The sequence below is a fragment of the Chelmon rostratus genome, chromosome 14 (assembly GCF_017976325.1).
Source record: "Chelmon rostratus isolate fCheRos1 chromosome 14, fCheRos1.pri, whole genome shotgun sequence".
NCBI lineage: Eukaryota > Metazoa > Chordata > Actinopteri > Chaetodontiformes > Chaetodontidae > Chelmon > Chelmon rostratus.
The window spans coordinates 10,865,432-10,886,003 of NC_055671.1; the positions used below are offsets into that span (position 1 = coordinate 10,865,432).

Below are 20,572 nucleotides of genomic sequence, written 5' to 3' on the forward strand. Positions count from 1 at the left end.
AAGAAGCACTAACTAGGGAAGCCTCGAAAGTGCTAAAGAGGAGGGCAGAAGGTAAGCTAGTGAGGAGAGAGCAGGAAAGGGGAGAGTAAGCAGAAGGGGGGGAAAGGAAGTAAAAGGAGATAAAGGAGAGAGGACTGAGTGAGGGATTACGGAGGTGAAGGAGGCAGGGAGGACACACAAAAAAAGTGGAATTGGAAATGTGAGAGCAGAGAAGTGGAACGAGGGTGACAACAGGGAGAAGAGTGGTAATCAAAGGAGTGTAAGACAAGCAAAGCAGGAGGAAGGCAGGAGCAGAAATATACTGTATTTCCCCCCAGGAAATACATACGTGATCCTTGATTGCAATCGTTTTCTACCAGACATCACGACAGCAATAAGACAAGTTGCTCTTAGAGCTGAAATCCCTCTCACTGTGTGCACCATCTTTGTTCTTGCCTCTCAAACATCAAACCATCCTTCTCTGACTCAGTGCCATACAGGGAGGGAGAGTCAAAGGTATTGTCAGATTCACAACCAAATATAAATCCTGTGACGTCTCCTCGAAGCTGAAATGCCATAATATTCTAAAGGTTATGTAATGACACTCCTGTGTGATGCATTGCTATCATATGTTGCAATCTATTATTTATTTATTTTTCTGAGTGTAGGAAGGAGCAGAAAATTACATAAGCTGTTGAAACACTCAGGAGAAAGAAAAAAAGAATCAATTACTTGGTAGGAAGTGAAAGTTTGAGTGTTCCTGGGTCACCTCTTTTATAAATGAAATTATGAGATGCTCAAGGTGGCATCAGAGCAGCTGCTACTGTACATCAACCGTGATGACTTCACGTCACCTCAGAATTTTTTGGAGTGTTTTCAGAGCTCATTTTCAAATGAGGGACGCCATACAGACGGCAAAGAGACATTGTGTCCCACATGTCGTGTCTCTGAGGCTTTTTGGAGGCTGGTTGGAGGTTGGAGCTCATCATGGGTGGACAGGTGTGTGAGCACTAGCATTATAAAAGAGAAAGAAATACGTGTCAAGGACAAAAAAAAACTCCTATTTGACTGAAAATAATCAACTTCCTCTTTAGTGCAAAGGGACTTGCTCTAAGTGCTCTTTATTTTCCTTCACAGTTTTGCACTAATTCTGCCTCTATTGCTATTAAAAGAGTTGCATTTATTACATCAATTTTAGGCTTTGGCCAAACTTCCCACCAAAATACTCAACACAGTGGCTCACTGGGGATGCCATTTAAGTCTTAAAGACGGCTGTGAGAAGCTTGTGTTGTGTAGTGTTGCTCGGGCTGCTAGTCTTCAAACTAAAGGCAGCGTCGATCACAGCGGTGTTTCAGTTAAACTTGGTGTGCTGCATGCAGCCTTATCAGATATTTGTCACTCACTGGCTTACTGTGGCTTCACCCACACAGCGAAAACTTTGTGCACAGACCTGAACGGGGAAGCAGCATTGTTCACGTAACCTGTTCTACAGTATGTGGGTGTCAGGGAACAGCTCGCCCAGGGAGCTGCTCACCCATCATCTGCTACATGATGGCAAGGCACACTCCTCACCTGCAATGCAGCCAGTCCCCATTAAAATTTAATAACACATTTAAAGGAATACACACATTTAAAGTATGGGGCAAATCAAGTTGAATTTGCACAGTTAACAGATGGGTGAATATCCAGTTTTTATTCACTTGATTGTGCTGGCTAGTAAAGGATCGGTGAAATGCTCTCTGTAGTGTGTTTAAAGTTATATTCACAGCAACGTACATGCAACCAGACATCTCCTAGGTCGATCAGTCAGTATATTCCTTTATGCACTAACTTTCCCTTTTATAAACTGACCATCTGTCTCACAGTCTCTTGGCAATAGTTGCGTTTTCTTTGCCAGCTTTACAGTAAGTCTTTTCTCACTTTGATAGCGATGCAGGATTCTGGAACAAGTTTGGTGAAATATCCACCGTTACCAACTGTGGTCTTTCACTTTGAGCGTTTTTCTTTTGTTTTTTTTTCTTCCTCTTCTTCAGTGAGTCACACTCAAGACAAATAAGATGCATGAGGGACTGATGTTCCAGCCTTACAGAGAGAGACACCTTGACATTTTCATTTTTGAGAATTTGGTTTGGAGCAACAATAGGCTTTGTGGAGCCAACAGGCACTCAACAGCTCGGACGTTAGCTGGAGGACGATGTCAAGTTTTTATTCCCATCCATAAACCAAAATGTGTTTAATGCTCTTTAATGTAAACCTCCACAGTGTAAAATTCTGTCTCCCTGCTCATCTGTCTTCACCTACTACATATCTATGTTTAACTGACCAATAATCATCTCAGTTGCCAAGGAAACTGAGAACTTGATAAGCAAATGAATGTAATGTGCCACAGTTAAGTACAAATTTATGTAATACGTCTGAAAGGGCCAGCTGCACTCGCTTCTGCTCTACACACCGAGTCCAAGGGAAATGTTCAAATGATCCCCACCTTCACACAGCTGTGAGAGCTGTGTGTGTGTGTGTGTGTGTGTGTGTGTGTGTGTATTTCAGTTCCCCCACTTTTTGTCATCACTTCCTGCCTGAAACTGCATTCAGGTGCAGCTGCTACAGTATATTGCTCACCTGTAAGTATGTCCACCAGGGCTTTTGAGGGTCTAGAACAGATTGTAGCCGTCTGAACAAACACAGTCTGACCCCAGAGTGCATCTGGAGACCGACTACATTAAAGCTCTTTCATTTCTCATTTTATCAGCCAATTTCATGACGGGGGCTGCCTCCGTGGAGCGTCAGAGCACATGTGTGTGATATAACGCATTGCTCATATCCTGTGTGTGAGAGAGGGAGGCAGATGTGTGCAGATGCACGGTGGGCAGCTCGAACGTGTGCCCACCGTCCAGGTTGAGACGGAGCAGCCGACAATGTAAGGGGATTAGCATGCAGGATGCCCTCCCATGGTTTCTCCCTGACATATTCTGCAGCTCCGGCATGACACAAAGCCCCGCACAAGCAACCCGAGGGCCGGCTCTCTCCCGCTTTTACTACATCCACGCAGGTCAGCCGGCCCCTGCTTATACGCTCGCAAAGCATGACACAGAGTAGGAGATGCGGAGAGAGTGGGAGATAGGGTCATCCACAGAGGGAAATATCAAAGAGTATTCTGTCTACACACCACTCAGGTAGCCCAGCATACAAAATCTACAAAATCTTGAAAAAGCTCGCCAACATAGAAGCATGTTTGCGCCTCACAGAAGGAGAAACGGCATGTAGACTTTTAGAATAATAAAGACAGAAGGATGAGAGCCTTCTTCTCCTCTGCGTCCACATACAGTTGTGGCATCTCTCACCCTCTCTCTCTCTCACACACACTCAGAGCTAAAGTAAGGAACAACAGAGAGGCTTACCTTTGTAGTCACAATGCAGAGGCAGTCCATGGTACTTAGAACAAAATATTGGGGTGTATCTCAACCCCCCCAACCCCCCACGACAGAGGGCTGAGACCCCACACCCCTCTCCCCAGCCTGCCCCACTCCTGCGCTCTCACTCTCGTCCTGCCTTTCCCCCCTTTTCTCTCCTTCCGTGAATCTGTTCTTTGACTAACTGAACCAGCGAGGGAAAGAGAGGATGGAGGGAGGGGGAAACATGAAAAGGGAGGGGGAGGGCCACAGGGAAATAGAGAGAGTGAGCAAAGAAAGAGAGAGGAGAGGAGAGAGGGTGGTCTCGGAATTTAGCATGAGAGAGAGAAAGAGCGGAGAAAAGGGTAGGTGAGGGTATATCCGAGGGAGAAACGGCGGAAAAGAAAGAGAAAAGATGGGGTGAATATGAAAAGAGATGGAGGAGGGGGGTGGGGGGGATGGAGATGGGAAGCAGAGGTGGTGGGGATTAAAAAAAGGGGGGGAGGGAGGTTCACACTGTGGATAGAAAGGGAAAAAGAGAAACAGAGAATAAGACAGCGAAACAGCAGAGGATGGAGAGGAAGAACTGAGGGAGGGGACAGTGAAGGAGAGAGAAAAGGAGAGGGAGAGTGGGTGAGTGCTTGTGTGTGTGTGCGCGCGCATGTGTGTGCATGTGAGCGTGTGTGTGTGAAGACAGAAGGAATTAGACCGAAAGCAAATGTGTTGAGGAGGAGAGTGTGAATTACATATGCATCACAGAAAATGAAAACACGAAGCACCGCGAGAGCGACTTAAAGAACACCAAAGCGCACACACACACACACACACAGACACACACACACGCACACACGCACACACGCACACATGCACACACACGCACAAATACAGAAACGGGAGTTTGCATTAACCGGATGAAATAATGAGATTGAAAATGCATGAAGGTTTTTCTGCTTGTTGTAGCACTCTGCAGCTGTTGCCTTAGCAATGGTGCAGCTGTTGCCATGGCAATGGGGGGGCTTGTTGTTGTCATATGGTCACTGTTGTAGTGCTGAGGACTGAGCAGGGAACTCTGCATTGGATTTACACACCTGTGCATCAAAATCTGCATGTGTGTGTACATGTGTGCAACTGTGTGTGTGCGTTAGTGTGCTTGTGTTTGTGCATTCGTGTTTATGTGTGCGTCCATTCATTTTACATTGAGTAATACAGGGCAGAGAAGCATGAAGGACAGTCATATTTAAATAAGTAATCACCAGAAATGATCTAGTGGATTATATGAATACTATATCCACAGGATTCAACACGTGATTTGGAAACTCCCACAAACCATTTACAGTAAATTATCATGTTATTTCTCATACACTTTATCATCACATTAGATATTTTTGTGCAGCTGAAATAAAACAGTGTAAAAATGTATGCACTTGTCTCAGCTGTACACTCTGCCTTTAAGACTGTGGACCGTACCACTCAGGCTTGTGTAAGGGGGAATGTGTGCTTCAGTGTCTTTGCATCATCAGTTCTATAATTGTACAAATCCACCCCTCACCCCACTTTCCAGCTCCCCACAATGCCGGAGCAATGGTGCAGCAATAAAGCAATTCTGAATGATGAACACACATTTATCCCCCGGGGTGAAGAGTAGAGGCTTTGATCGAAATGTACAGAGCAAATACAGCACACACACAGACACTTAACAACCACAGATGGCCACATCCTACAGATGGCTGCTGTTATAAATACACTCACAGTCACGCTTTCACAAATGTCAAGCTCTGTAATTAAATGCAAGGATGGGCTACCTTAATTACTCCAATACTACTCAATTACATACCTGTTGATGTCCACTCAGACTTGAGACAGACTTTTTTTCAGTTTTTACTGCACCTGATTATTATCTTTTAACTCATACTGAACTGGTCAACTGCAAACTCAACTTGGTAGACAGCAGCTTAATGTGACAGTTTAATGAGATATCCTGCAGAGATTCCAGCAGAGGTAGTTTAAGCAATATTTCACCATGTCATCATATAACATTTAGTAACTCCGACGAGCTCTTGATGCCTTCTGACAACTCTATTTATTATACATTTAAAGACTAAAGGACTGTTACCAAAGCCTTTTTTCTGAGAAGATTGATCTTTTAAGAGAGCACTTTTGTCTATTTTCAATTATGAATAGCGGGAGGAAATATAATGTGAGAGCAGGGAATCCCTTTAAAAGAAGCAGACGATCTTGAACTGCGTCAGAAATTGCACTTTTGTCTGAAATATGTAGGGTCATAATCTCCAGACGTATTTTTCATTGTTGTGTTTATTTACAGTGCCATCCACAATGAATTTCATTCCAGCAGTCATGAGCCTTGAACTGCTAATGTTTAATCTTCCCTCAAGTGGCGACACAAAGGAACACTAAGAATGTCATTTTGAGTGTGTTTTTGCTTAAGATTTTCTTTGCAAATTTGCAACTGATGATTATTTTCATTCCAATAAGGACAAATGCCCCTCAGGAGTAGAGCCAGACCGATAAATCAGCTGATATCGAGTTATTGCTGATATATCGTGTCAGTGTATGTTGGCCAGTAAGTAACAAGAAGTGGCAGCACAAATGCCAAACTAAGTTGGAGGTCATTTAGAGGCAATGTCACCATGATGTTTGGTAGTGTGTCCACCAGAGAGCACTGACATGTTGATTTTCCAACTGTAGGATGTCCCACTTAAAAACATACAACTCTAAGGGATCTGTATCAAGATTGGTGTTCATGTTAAAAACTCCCAACTATCGGTATCAGTTTGAAAGATCTAGCATTGGTTGCACCTTTTGATGCTCTCAGAATCCAACGATGAATCTATTATTAAAGTATAAATCCAGATTTTTTCAAGACTGTTGTAAAACAAAACTTGCAGGCCAATACGTACACTGAAATAGCCTTGCTTGGTGTAATCTTTCTTCTTATTATTGTTTTCTTTCCCTTCCCAGTATGCTTTCATTGGAAACGATGGAGGACAAAATCCACTGCCCTTGATACAAAAATGTGCTTTTATTCCAAAGAGTATCTTGGGTTAATAATGAGCAGTCTGAATTAATCACATCAATTGGACATCTTCCAAACATCAAGCCCCTTTGTGTTTCCTCAGACTGTGTTTGGTTGCTGAGCTGCAGTGGAGGGATAGTAACACAAAGGCTGAATTTCAAATGAAAATAATAAAAAGAAGAGGGAGATAACCGCTTGATTTAAGGCTGTTGAAGCCTCATATTAACTTTACATAAACTTCAGAACGTATTTTTTGGGCAGAACGTGTGTTTTGTCCCCCATCATATGAATGTGAGGAATTACAGAAAGCAGAAGCTGTTTCAATGAACAAATGAGGGTGTGAATATTGAATTGTCAGCCTATTCTTTAAAATAGTTGCAAATTTAATTTCTGTCTATCAGCTAATCAATCAAATGCTTCAGAATTTGAAAAAAAAATCAATGGACTCCACTGTAATCAGTGCTTAACCCCGAAATATTACATATCCTGTGCTCCGCTGTACTACACTAGTCCTGACTAAGTGCCAGCAGAAATGGGCTTACAAAATCACCTGTAACTGTCACAGATAATTAAGTATCCCCACTTATCACATCTGTGATGATGTGAGGTGTCTGTTTTTCATTTGTTCATTTGTGCAGCAGCACTTGATGTGCCCCCAGTCTTCATGGCTGACTTATTCTTCCTCTTCCCCCACCAAACTTCTACACTGAAATGCAAAATGTACAATGTCTGTGAGCAAAAGTGTCCTTATATGAAGGTGAAAACATTTTCTGAGTATTGCAGAGATGAGTTCAAGAACATTTTATGGCTGTAAATATTTTAGTGGGAAACTGGGGAGCAAATCATGTTTATGATTTAGTCATTGCTTTAGTAATTAATGTAAGTGTGTGTGCCAGCATGTGTGTGAGGTAGTCCGGTGACTATGACAGTGGTTTATGTACATTATAGATGTTGGGTGGTAAATATGAGAGTTTGTATGAATATGAAAGGGGTTGTTTGCATTATGGGCCATATGCAGTACATAGCACATGTTTTCTCTCAGAAGATTATCCTAATATGGCTGACCTGTATACAAGATTATATAATTCTGCTCTCGAGTGAGGGAGCAGCTCTGCACCCACATTTCCTTTGCCAAAGCCTGAGTATTCTCTCAAAGTTAGGATTCTTCTGATAGGGGGAGATTCAACTGTCACAAAAATGAGTTACAGGAAAAACAGCCTAGCATTGATGATAGTTATGTAAATTAGGAAAAACATCTGAAACACACAAACCTTCCACCCACAAAGGCACACACTTTCACATGCACATGCTGTTAAAAATATACCATGATGGAAGTAGCAAAGAGAAAAACCTCTCCCCGTGGACAAAATACTGAGAGCGTTTCCACTGATGTATATCCACAAACCGCCATTATAATAACTCTTTCTTAGATCTGAGGAGCACTCACCCAGAAATATGTTGTCTCCATCCTCCTGTGCCGCTTTGCTTAAGGACTATTGTCTTTTAGCTGTATGGGAAGCCTCTGACCAAAAAGTAGGCCAAGGACAAGCGCTGGTCATCTAAGCAGGCTGAACCTAAGCAGAACATCCAGATCATGGGGCTGCTGACTGAAAAGTGGCCAGATTTATCTTTAGCAGGGGCCGGTGGCACAATTTTCATCAGCACTGCCTTATTCAAATGACTATACAGTATATTATTTATGGCATATCTTTTCTACTTGTCACGAAATAATGCACACAGAAACGAGCATTATTTTGATGCAGAATATCAGAACAAAAGATTTAAACATGCTACTTTCACTGGAGCGATGCAGGCATATACAATGAATTATTTTTATCATTACTGAAATATTAAAAATATTACTGGTCTCATTGGCTGCTGCTACCTAGCAGAATCTCCCTTTCCCCGGTCCAAAAATATCCAGCTGGCGCGAAAACCGAGAGACCATTTCTGAGTTGTCAAGGCCAAGAGACACCCACAGGTGTCTGCACGCTCGCTCGAGGAGGTGTCACTTTTTCGGTGTTGTTTTTAGGGGTATCATTGTGAATATTTTGGCGGCCACTCGCTGGGCCCGCCTGCTCTCCGTGTTGCAGCGAGGATGTCACTGCAGCTCCCCTGAAGTATAAGCTATCCTTGGTGCAGGTGACGAGTGCGACGTACCGTGTGTGACTTCCTCAGGAAACGGGCTGCAGCTTGGATTCTGGGATTTTTGTGCGTCCCAAGGCAGAAGTTCACTAATTTGGTTGATGTATGTAACGTCTGTTTCTGAGCGATATGAAGGAAACATCAACACCTGATTGCTCTGCATGGTCTGTGCGTGTGAGCAGGCTTTGGGGTTTGTTAGATGCTCGTAGCAGTGGAGCGCCACACCTGCTCAGCTTCAACAGGAAGTGAGAATGGGAGTTTGCTACCTGTGCTCTTAAAGCTACCTTTTCTTTGTCAGCTGCTTTTCATATTTTGAAAAAGGCTTAATGAGGTTAACACTCAACCTGTGGCAAAGAATCACACCCCAGCTTTGGGGCTCATGATTAAAGCCCCTGAAGGAAAGGCAAGATTATTTGTTAAGAGTTAAACACCCAGGAACTTGGCTCATCTCGTTCATCAGGTCTGTGTGGGCGTGGTGATCAAATTTGACTTGCGGTGGCCCAGAAGCATCAACGGACAACGCCTCAACTGTCATCACATTTCGATTCAAATATCGCTAAATCCTGATTGGTGCATATAGATGTGGAATGTCACTGCTATCCAACAGAGCCCCGCCCCCTTCAAACCAGCCAGCAGAGCACAGAGGGAAACACCAATATGGAAGGGCCTCATGCGAAATAATACACTGTTCCAACTTTGGCAGAAAATGTTCCCCACCGCTTGAGAAAATGAGTTTTTGGAGCCTTTAAAGCTGACGGTTAAAGGAACATATTGCTGCTAATTATATGTGGATGCTGCACAGACTGTGTCATTGGTCTTTGCAGTCTATTGAGGGTATAATATAACTGTCTCTTTGCCACTCATGCTGACAGTGAAATTATTATTCTCCAGCTCAGAGAGCCTGTTTCATAGTGCCTACATGTACCAGCATGCCTCGCACATTAGTGATGAGTCAGCTGTGAATAATGAAACTTTTTGGTTCTAATAAAAGCAAAAGAGTGCTGTTAACATCGCTCAGCATTGTTCAGGGCATGAACATTCCTCGCCAAGTGACGGCGGTAAGTGCATGCCCCCAACTGTCCACTCGTGTGCTGAGGGTTGGTGGAAAGGCACTTCACCGTCATATGGCTGAAACTGTTAGACTCTAAGTCATTCAAAAGAACAAGCCTTCACTGTCATGGCTGGCCTAGCACTGCTCCCGCTGCCAGGCGGGCATGAGCACATTTATTGGACTCAGCTGCAGATCCGCTGCTTTGACTCTGATTCCATGGCGTCCTCGTCAGATAAACCGAAGTTTAAGAAGCTGCCCAACCGTCCAAAATGGATCGGATCATGCTGTGATACCACCAGGTGGAGAGAGAGTGAAACTTAAGCCCTCCCTGTAGTCCTTGATACGTCAGAGGATGGTGGAATTAAACCAGGCTGCCACAGAGAACAGCGGCAAAGCATTGTGGGCGTTATACACATACCAGCACCATGACTAATGCATCCTGAAAATCACTGAAAGGATCATTTAAGCTTCAAGTTCCTTGATGATTACGCCTGAATGTCAAATACATCAAACGCAAGCAAGAAAACAGAAAAAAAAAAAACAATCACGCATTTATTCACCATTCGCATCCAGATAGACAGCTGAGACATTTCAACTCCCTCACAACTGCACACCGTTTGATTAGCCACCTCGCTTCCACTTGCCAGTGCAAGCTGCTGTGCTGACAGCCAGGTGAAATGGCATTTGGCTCACCGACGAAGCAAAAGCAGGCACACAGTGAACAAGGTACTTCCTGACTAACACTAGCTAGTTTGCAGTGACCTATCCTCACTGATTATTCCCAGCAACCCACAGTCTGCTAATTAATAAGCAGATGGGGAATTCCACGGCTGCTGATACATTCACTTGTCCACTGCAGCATGTAATGATATAGCTCACATTCATCCTCCTGGCATATCAGTCTGAGTAACAGAGCTGGTGGTAGGAGTTGAGATGGGGTTTTTTTTCCCAAATCTAAAGCCTTTAATGCTTATATTATAAATGTTAATCTGAAAAATACAGGAAATCTGGATAGATAGATAGATAGATAGATAGATAGATAGATAGATAGATAGATAGATAGATAGATAGATAGATAGATAGATAGATAGATAGATAGATAGATAGATAGATAGATAGACAGATAGATAGGTAGGTAGATGGTGTTTCCTTACACATGGCAGGAAAAAGAACCTTTTACCCCCTGAGTGTTGACTGGAAGGCAGCCCCCTCTAAGGCAGCCAACAGTGGGCTAACAATCTTCACCTCGCCAACCACACGCCATGTGGCAGCATGCCTTGCTCATATCTTCAGCCAAAGATAAAATGCTAAACTGTAAAATATAGCACTAATCACATTACAACCCAACATGTATCATACAAATGATCTTTTTCAGTTTCTTTTCAGGGAAGGATTTAATCAAAGCTCAGTATGACCATGATTAGGACAGATTTCACTGCCCACAACCAGATTTTCTTGTGCTGAATAGCAGTGAATTTGGGAAATTACACCTTCTCAGAAAATGAACACATTTAAAATCTGACTGGTTCATGTATATTGTTCAGTCTTGTGCTGTTCAATTGAATGAAAAGATTGAACTGGTGCTTACAACTGCCATTTGTCTCAGCTGCTCTCTAATTCATTCAAGTAAAACCTGTGATAAGTTTTCTCATCCACGGAACAATATAAATAAAAGTTTGGAGTCATATAAAACATAATCCTCATTGTTAAACTTTTCAACCTTGATACTCAAAATGACATTGTTCACACAGTGCTGTGCTTGACTTGAAATCTGGTGTCTTATTATATGGAGCTGAGCGCCATCTCCTGGTAAGATTCTGTACTACATGAAATTGACTCTAATTTCACACTTTGCAAAACCAATGACGAATTGTCACATTATTTTCTTAATCACATAACTTTTGCGGTTGCTCGTATTGACAAAACATCGGCTCAAGTGTGGACGGACATCACCGGGAGTATGATTGTAGCATCACGTGAAGGCACGTTGGAATATCAAAGAGGAACAGTCCTCGTGCGAGACATCTTGAGTTGCCACAGCAGGAAAAGCACAGGTGTAAATAATAAAATGAACGTTGGCTGAATTCCATTTATCTGCTGCAGCTTCAGGGTCCTGCCATTGTGCCTGCTGGCTCACTGTCACGCTGCCATGGCTTCCTTGGACACTTGAATAAAACAGAGCCATTGTTAATGTTATTAGTAACACCTGTGCTTTTCCTACAATGGCAAGTCAAGATGTCTGCTGTGAAGAGGGGCCTGTTTGTTAGTCTGTGTGTAAAGCCTTAACCAAATAAACCCCTTTTACTTGGAGTTGTCTTTTCTGTGATGTTTGGGATGTTTTTTTGGGGGGTGTACACCATTTCCTGTTAATGTATGTCAGATGGGCGCTGCCAGCACTGAACGGGCTTGTGTCTATTAAAGCACGGCTTGTGGCTATAGTATCTGGAACTCATAACAAATTGAAAAAAACTGAATGAAAGCCAGTGAGAACTACAGAACAGTCAAACTATACAGTGTCAGTATATTTTTTGACTGTTTGCTCTTTGCTTGTTGAACACCTGCACAGATGCCAGTGTTATTCAGCCGCAGGCTATAGGTGCCATTTCAAGGCATTCAGCTCTTAAGGATTAGGGAGGGCAGATGTAACAATGCACTTACTTTTCTCCAAGAAAATATGACCGCTTCAAGACCAGAGCATAACTGACACTGAGGCCAGTTAATGTAGCAATACCAAGTAAAAAAAACACGAGTGAGAGATGTGCCGACGTGTTGCCAACCCCAGCACTGCTCAGGTTTATATGCCTAATTTACGTATCCATCATCCAGGCCGCATCGCCATTGTACTCAATGAATGACGCCATTGAGTAATTTCAAGAATAATGGGGAGTTTAACCTTCTACTTCCGCCCATATAAAACAATAGGCTTCCGGTTTTGTGGTAGGACCGGCCATGTGCAGAAATAGAAAGCAGGCCTCGTCTCAAAGCCTCCCAGCAGTTGACAGCGGGACAAATGGGAGGATGTCAAAGTCCGAGCTTGGAATTGCTTTGACATTCCTTCTCGTGCCCACTACCACCTGCCAACCAGTCACCTGTACTGTCATTCAAGGTCTTGGCCGAGCTTCTGACAGAGCAGTCATTGAAGGATGAATGTCCGTGCCTCCTAGGGAGAAGCACAATTGCTCAGACACTTTTCCCCGCTGCCAACACCTGGAATTTACTCACTTGAAGAATGGCCATGTCCAGCTGATGAGCTTCCCAAGGCCTTCGGTGAAGCCAGCTGCACCGGGACACTTATCGTCATCAGGTCATCCATGAAAGCTCTGAAGGGGGGCATGGGGGGCTTATGGCGTTCCGCTTCCTGACGCGATTTACATATTGATGGAAAGGGTGAAGACGATGACTCAGACGGTGTCTCCCATGGAAAATCCTCTGCAGGCGCTGTGACTTCATCCAGTTTTAATTTTAGCACTTCAGACTTTTTAACCTCATAGGAGCTACTAGTTAACATTGAGAGATACACAACGCTAACATCTATGAACGAATTCAGATTGAACACAATGATTAGCTTCTTTCAAAGCGCCAAAGGTGAGGCCATTTTGTTTCAGGTAAATAAAAGTAAATGCTCTGCTTCCAGGCTATTTAAAGGGACGGTTCACCTCAAAATTAAAACTGCATTGTTTTCCTCTTGCCTTTGGTGCTATTTATCCATCTAGATAGTTTCGGAGATCACTGTGCACTCCCTGAACTGTAGTCTGCTGTTGCTAGCTTGTGGAGATTATCCTATAGCTAACCAACAAAAAGCTCGCTAACATTACAGCTCAGCAGAGGAGAACGGCATTAATGTTGACATTCCGCACCGTCGTGAGGACGGGCCTCTCGTCCACGAGTGGATGCATGCTTCCTTCTGCGCAGTGATACGGTTTGTGTGTGGAGTTTGGTAGAAAGAAAGTAGTTCCTTCATGAAACTGCTCACAACAAGGCCAGTGGATTATCTTCAGTGACTGGATAGACACATTGCTGTTGAGTTTTTTCAGGTGTATTCTTTGATGCTTTGAGCAACACAAGCCGAGTTCGATTGTATTCGAGAGAAGGCAGACATCTCTACGGGCGATGTGTCCAGAACTTGGCAACTCACACCCAAGCAATCCAGATGGATAAACAGGTAACAGGGAAAAAAAATCTTTTTGATTTTGGGGTGAGCTGTCCCCTAAAGGCAGTCGGTGCAACAACAAAACATATTAAAGGCAGACTTGGATAAAAGTCGGATTATAATGAGGGGAGAGGAGAAGTCTTAAACATAATAGTTCAAGTCATCACCGCCTAATCACCATTCTGATGCAGGATGTTGGTGCTTGTGGCAAACAGAGGTGAGATGAAGTATGAATCACGAGGCAGAGAGTTGAGGAAGAATCTGCGGAGCACGGTGGCACGTTGTTCTTCTATCTCAGCCACAAGGCTGACACAGACCGGGGCCCATGTGAGATGAAAGACAAGTGAAGAAGCCTATTAATCATTTATACCACTTGGACCGTGTTCCCGAAAAGACAGCATTGCGATAACTCATTTATGTTACCTCGATTGTCTTTCTAAAAGGGACAAGCACAAGGTAGTGTTTGGGTTGAACTCTGCCCGTCATTGTCCCTGTTTGAGACACAGGTTCAGCCTCAAAAGCAATTCATTAGAGTAGTGTTAACTCCTAGAATACATATAATTCAGATCTATGTAAATCAGTTTTAGCATGAACACATGCATCAGTAAGTTGGTTTATGAGTAAATCACTGCCCTTTGACTCACTGCGCCCTGCGCTGTATCAGATCTCGTTTCATTCCTATCCAACTGTGTAAATCTTCATGTACAGCACTGGACAGTACAGCTCCCAGGCTGTACTTGAATGATTCCTCGCTTTGCTTATTCTGTCAGAGGGTTGAAGTACAAGCGGCGCTCCAGTGCGAGGGCAAATCAAACCAGCGATGAGTTAAACCTAACAAACGAGCAGCGTTTTACAGATTCTTCCTGTTTCTTTTCTTTGTTTTTCTTCCTCTAAAACCCTTAACCTCAAACGGCGTATGACTCACGGAACAGTTGGTGCTATTCTGTAAACGCACAAGAGCTACAGTCTTTCTCTCACCTCACACATGTAACAGTACCTGAATAAAATAAGTACAGCTTTACAGTTCCTGCAGAGTCTGATGACACCGAGGCAAAAACAGAAAGGAGTCCCAACCCAAAAGGAGGAAGAAGAAAAAATGTTTGTCAGAACGAGAGGAGGCCTATTTTCTGTCACGTCTGGCTTGTCTGTGATCATTTCTTGTGAGTTTCAATGAAACATGTAATACTAATGTTGTCACTGACATACTACACAGCCACACAAAAAAGTTATTTTGGGCCCAATAATTGACAAATTAAGACCAAAGACCAAATAACCAAAAAAAAAAAAAAAAAAAAAAAGAAGAGAGAGAAGAATATCTAACAAAGCAATCTTACTGTCTCTACTTGTCAACTATCTGCCTGCAGCCAGTTTTGAAGATGAGAGGCGAGAAGCTCTCTGCATCGCAAACTTACTGTGCATTACAAAATGTTGCAAGCTTTGGGCAGTTTGTTAGCTATTTTAATTTTAATGGCCATTCATTTTATCTCTGCAAAACATAAAACGATACAAGGAACAAGACAAAGATGTTGCCTTTGCTGTTGTTTCTTTATAACTGAAAGTACGAGTATGAGGAAGTGGAGAGATGGCATCTTTGGAGCTGCTGGCTGGCTTCCAGGCGAACATGCCATGTCATTTTTTTAATATATGTTCCAGTACACTGTGTCTGTAATTACTAAGGGTGTGAATGAAGTGAATTGTCGTTGTAGACACCTGCACTGCAGCTGTTATGGCTTCATAACATAGCAAGAATGATTACTCAGTATGTTGACATGCATGCACACATACCATATGTGCTCATTATGGAAACTGTTTTTTTTTTTGTTTTAATGATATTATATTACATGTCAAACTGTCACAGAAGATCAAGAGGTGACTGTCACATATGTATAGTTGACTGAAACTGACAGTGGGTTCATGCCCTCCAAACAGTACAGAACAGTGATGTTCAGGTGACTCTGTGGGAAGATAGTTGTTGAGCGCGGCGGGAGAGCCTGGTCTCAATCCCGGCGCATCAAGCACCGCCGCTTTGTCACGGCCAAATAGACATCCTGGGTTTGTGTCCTATGAGACACCAAAACCTTTTTTTCTAAACGCATGCAAGTAGTTTTGGTGCCTAAAGCTAATTAAACTGTGACCATTTAGCAACATTAACCACGTGCTGGAAAAGCTTTGTGGCTGAATGGCTTTGTGCGTCCCTGGGTTGAGAACGGGTTGGATGGCGTCAAGTTTCGCCACAGACGGGTTTACACTGGAGTTAGTGGAAAGCCCTGCGCCTCTCGTACAGACGCCAGAGGGTACCTTGAGCATGAGACGCCATGGGGTATGACAAAGTGTTGGTAGCTGACGCTCTGGAAATGACAATGGCTTGGGTGTGACCATGCTGGCTGGTTTAGCAAGTGTGGAAGCCTGTTTAGGTAAACTATGCTTGACACTGAACAGGAGCAGAGGGCCATACCACACTGTGTGGAATACTTGAGTCTTTGTGAGTCTTGTAAAAGGGGGTTTCATATACAAATAAGGTCATGGTAAAGATGTTCAGACTTAACACATGACCAAATGTAGAGCCACCACAGTTAACTCTCGGACTGCCTACAGTACATATAAGGTTGAGGTATTTTCAGCATGCTGATGTGTTATATAATTTTATATACTTGTATGAGTTTAATTTTGTGCTATTATTCCACAATACATCAAGTGTTATCTAATATCTATAGCTAACAGAAACTAGAACACTAGACCCAGGCTCCTTTCTGCAGAGCAGCTCTTAAAAGCTTGCACCCTGCAACAGCAGGAGGACAAAAGAACATTTAAGTAACAATGAGAAAGAATAAATAGAGCAATCCTGAGAACAGCCTTGTTCCTTCTTAGATATTAAAACAGAACAGGCATAGGAGGGTACACTTTGGACAAAAACAGCCTTTTAATTGCAGTGCAGGTTGAGTGAAAACTAATTCCACCTGTCCGGAGCCTGTTTGCACGTTGCAGGTTGCCATCAAACCCGTAATGAATTGTCGAGACTGTCTGTAATCAATAGCCTGTGGGCCAGTCACTTATTAAATATATTTGATATTAAATTATTAAAACAGGACAAGAGACCCATGACTGGACTCATACAATAACTATAAGCTATAATGATTTACTTTCAAGCAGTAAGGTAACTGTGAGGTAATTATCTGCCTTGTCTTGCTTTTGCCCTAAATAGCGTGCACACTTCCAACTCAGATTAGAGTACAACCTTGTGTGTGTGTGTGTGTGTGTGTGTGTGCGTGTGTGTGTGTGTGTGTGTGTGTTGATAGATTTGGCAGAGGAACCAATGTTTGCACTGATACTATCATCTAACTACATATTGCCATGAACTACTCGCCACCTCCGGACCATCAGAGGCCGTTTCGAAATTGATGGAAAATCTGTGGCACACGCTGTTTTTGAATAGGGGAGGAATAAATGAATGAATGAATGGATGAAGAAATAAATAAATAAATGTCCATAAAGAGAAGTCATATTGCTGCCCTCTGTTGGTTACATTTAAAGCTGTGTGTGACATGACTGGACCTGCCAAAGTGAAATTACAGTCTGTTCCCGGTTCCACCACAGAGAACATTTCAATTGTGGCAGGATTTCAGTTTTCATGTAAAATATTAATCACAACAAAATTTAGAAAGCCTTTCTTTTATATGTAATGTAGTGGGCTGCGAGGGGTAAAATCAAGGTTTAAACAAATCACATTTTAATCTAAAATGTGTCTATTTTGTTCCTCTAAACTATGCAGCTTTTTGTTGTATGAATTTGTACTTTGGTATTTATCAGTGGGAAAGTGAATGAGCAATTCACCAGTGATGAATAAACCCCAGTAGGAGCTCTACACATGTGCAGTATTTATCTCAGTCCGTGGCAGTTGACGGTGGTCAAATTCGACACTCAACATGCTTGTTTAGTAGATGTGTCAAGGTTTGGTTTTTAAAACCAAAAAAAAAAAAAAAGCTGCAAGCAGATTAAAAAATAATTCAATTCACTTTTCAGTCTTTTATAGATCTAGCAGTATTTTGCGTGCCACAGGATTTGGTTTTCTTTAAGCCGACACTTTGTGCCTCACTGTAGTTTTGATGAGGAAAACCATTTAATACAAAAGCTGTTAGTGTTTTGTTATAGGGTGTGTGTGTGTGTGTGGCCGTGTGTGTGTTTGTGGCCGTGTGTGTGTGAACAAGGCTGTTCACAATCCTCAGGGAAGGCCTTGCCAACCAAAGGTGACTTTTATTTTTTCAAATATCATCATTTCATGATGATATTTTTCTTACATTTTTATCTTGTAATTGATGTGTAGAAATGTGGATATTCTATTTTTATAAGCTATTTTTATGTTGCTTCATTTCTCCATATGATTATTTAACGTGTTATTAATGTGGTACCGTTAGGGAAAATGTGTGTGTAATTGTGCTGTAATTTGTTGTTCAGAATTTGTCATTTTTTTTTATTGCGCTACATTTATAAAAAAAAGCAGATGTAGTGGCACGCTTTGTAAAATAACTTATATGTCATTACATGTGTTCTACAAAAATTGCATATTTCAGATTAGATTATTTTCTCTCTCTCCCTCTCTCTCGGTGGCAACAATGCGCTGCCACAGAGGCTAAACCCGGTCAAACATGCAAAGCACTTAGTCCCCCCACTAAAGCAAAATGTTCCTCCCTGCACGTGCTGCCGGCTGGGCCACGTTCATCAAGCGAAATATCGGAAACGCTGTTCCGGGAAGGCGTGCACCGCACGGGTTCAGGACGCTCAGCTTGTTATCCTAAAACACCATAATTCTGACTTTTAATGAACATTTAAACAAGTATTTTTGAAACGCACTTCACTGTCGGATAGCGAAGCAACGCATTAAGGCCGGTGGCGATGTTCCTACGGTGTTCCTGGTTAATGTAGGTCAAAGCAGTGACGGAAGGGTGTCCTCCGTTGAACCCGCGGTATTAATCCACATCGCAGTCCTGCAGATGGCGCGCACAGTCAACCGAGTGCCCTGGGTGCTCACCACGGTGCTCACACAACAATATCCGTATGGAGCCTTCTCTGCCTGAGAGATGGCGATCGTCTGAAGCAACACCTCTGTCTCCCCTGTGCAGCTGGAGGGGCCGTGAAAGCAAAGTTCAAGAGTGCAGCTTTTCAAACAGAGACTTTTTCACACCCTGTACGTGCAGCCGCTCGGGAGGCAGGACGCTATATCAGACGGGCTGCACGACCTTAGCTGACCTCTTTGTCAGTCAAAGCCTGTCTTTCAGGATTCGGAGCACTGAACATCCTCTGCTGTGTATACCGCACACTGTACACATACATTAATCATATACTGACAGTATCCATTGGCCACCAATCCTCTGCGTGGTTCATTATTCTGATCTGAACTACAGACAAGCGTGTGCGCACACACGCACACCTGTCACTGTCTAGACAGGGAGGGGGCATCAAGGCGGTGGGTGCGGGGGGATCCCACATGACCCATTACTGCTTTATTCTATGCCAGCCAGAATATATCTCAAGGCGTTGGATAATTACAAAAAAATAAAAAATAATAAAAAATAAACAACAACAGGAGAAAAAAAAGCAATCGCTCTACTAAATCTGATTGGCCGGCTGAACCGACACGAATTTTTTTCCCCGCTCGCTAACTCGAGGTCAGCTCGGGACGTTAAAAAATAAATAAATGAGAAAATAGAAATGCGTAGAAAGTAGAAGACACGGCAGACAATCTAGCTTGTTGGTGCCGCAGATGATTGGCGGCGCCGCCGTCCAATGAGAGGCCGCGGCGCAGCTGGCTCACTGTACTGGCAGAGGCGGCGTCCAATGCAAAGTTCAGACGCATGATGGACACATAACTGACAATTCCCCAGTCCCTTTGATCCAGACTGGGGATAGATTTGAGTTCATTCACAACTGCGAGCGCTGATATTTTGAATAGCGCACGCTGGAGCCCACACGGTTATAAGATATATGTATATAAACGAAATAAAACAGCTGGGATTAATGGGTACAGTGAACGCTCTCGCTCCGAGCCCGCTCAAACCTTCATCCTTTACAGGTTTCATTACGCAGCATGACTTCCATTTATACAATTGCTGCGCTGCTGCTGAGGCAAACTTAAACACCTCGAGTAGGAGGAACACCACTACTACAACTACTATTACTATAACTCCCACCACTTCCAGAGAGCCATAATGGAGCCGGTTTCACCGTCCCACTGCGCTCCCTGCGATTGGGGCACAATAATGTTGACGGATTTCTGATCCAACCCAAGACAGTGCACTGTTCTTCCAATAGCAGCTTTAAGTGAAAAGGCGTGCCTGCTTACCCCCCCCCCCCCCCCCCCACCCCCCCCTCAGCACCACCACCACCACCGCCACCACCACCACTCCTCCCACCCTCCCCCCCCCACCCCTTCTCCACCACCACCACCACCCCTCAAAGTACTCGATGTATAGTTAAAAAATGGGAGGGCACACTTGAACCGAGCTCCTCTATGAAGGTAGGCTGCAGCGTGTGTTTATTGATGAGATGAAAAGAAGATGGAAGTGAGAAATGAAACAAAGTAAAGGAACGTATTAGAAAAAAAAAAACTATACGCGCTTCGTCGGGGGAAAACGGGGGGAGCCGTGGAAACGCTGTCGCCACTTTTTGAACGAGCTTCGAAGTGCAGGTAAGAAATTGAGAAAAGTGGGGGGAAAGGGATGGGTCTTTGCACTATCTGTAACGCTATCATCACAGGGGAGAATTAAGAGCAGTTTCCTGGACGGGAGATGAAAACACGCTCGTTGACTTCAGCGTGAAATGCACGAAAT

At 43.3% G+C, this 20,572-nt stretch overlaps 1 protein-coding gene across 1 annotated transcript in view; it reads left to right on the top strand.

The window, feature by feature from the left end:
* The first annotated feature begins 20,224 nt into the window (after positions 1-20,224).
* zbtb20 (zinc finger and BTB domain containing 20) overlaps positions 20,225-20,572 on the top strand; it is a 29,140-nt gene continuing 28,792 nt past the window's right edge. Inside the window, exon 1 of the mRNA XM_041951685.1 lies at positions 20,225-20,430. The gene's annotated coding sequence lies outside the window, so the exon portion shown is untranslated. The remainder of the gene's footprint in view (positions 20,431-20,572) is intronic.